Source organism: Phyllostomus discolor, chromosome 2 (assembly GCF_004126475.2).
Source record: "Phyllostomus discolor isolate MPI-MPIP mPhyDis1 chromosome 2, mPhyDis1.pri.v3, whole genome shotgun sequence".
Taxonomy (NCBI): domain Eukaryota; kingdom Metazoa; phylum Chordata; class Mammalia; order Chiroptera; family Phyllostomidae; genus Phyllostomus; species Phyllostomus discolor.
The window spans coordinates 87,480,129-87,481,345 of record NC_040904.2 but is presented as its reverse complement, the minus strand read 5'-3'; positions in this window follow the sequence as shown (position 1 = coordinate 87,481,345).

The following is a 1,217-nucleotide window of genomic DNA, read 5'->3' as shown; positions in this document are numbered from 1 at the left end:
AAGCGGGTCTCTGCAGAAAACAGGCTCCCTGGGAGTCGACACGTTACTGCGCAGTCGTGGAGTATACTTATACATGTATTTATTCAAGAGGCCCCTTCCAGTTGATTACAAACGGGCTCGGGTTATTGTTCGCCCCACCACCGATAGGGGGCAGCAGATGCCCTACGATGCCCGGGAGACGTGCTGGAAGAGCGACCTGTCCCTGGGAATCCGGCTCTACTGAATGCTTGGGGTACCAGGCGGAGCTGTCGTTTCTTCGTTTCTTCGGAGCTATCGTTTCTTCGTTTCTTCGTTCACCGCAGCAGCTCGGTGCATCGGGCCTCGGACCCTGGGCGCCTGTGGGCTTACCTGCCCATGGGGTGGGGAAAGCTATCTGTACACCAAGCAATGCCTGTAAACTTGGTGAGAGTACAGCATTAAAAAAATTCAGATGTATGCAACTACTATGATTAATATGCCGATATTCGAAAGCATTACAGAATCTGTTGACGCCTTTGATTGGTTTTTAAGTTTTCACGATCAATAAAGAATTAAAAATACGAGTACCACAATCTATCTGAAATAATGACGGTGGTGGGTGGTGTCTGCTAAATTTTTAATTTTAAAATAGCGTCTCTCATTAGAAGTTGGGAACTACTGCTGATCCTTCGAGTCCTCAGATTACTGCGGTCAAGATTCCAAGGCACAGAAGAAGGGCAGCTGGGAGGACTTGGCCAGTTCGGCCAGGGTGTGTGTCTGCAACACGGGAAGACGTCTGTTTACAGCGCGGCGGGTTCCGCGCGGAGCTATGGAAGCTCGGGTTGGTTCAAACTAGATATTTGCTCGCGGCCGGCTTTTACTGAAAACCTACCTCACATGGTAGCCCCAGCACTCAGTTTTTCAGAACTGCCAGAGGTATTATGTAGATTCTCCAAAGCTTGTATTTCCTCAGCACTGGGCACTCCCCCCACCCCCTAATTAAAAATACATTTGTGAATATATATACTTTTTGGAGAAAAGAAAAATGTAAAAATTTAGAGACTGGCTAGTACAGTCTCCTCTAAATAGCTTTAAAAAGTGATAGAATACTTTTTCATGAAAAAGTATTGTACATAATAGTAGCAAAGCTGTGCCCTTACTCTATAAATCTCATACCCAATTGAAAACCCTGATTAATTCCTGAAATGCTTTTGGAAGGTAGGGAAGAATTACAAGCTCTTATTGATATAATCTATTAT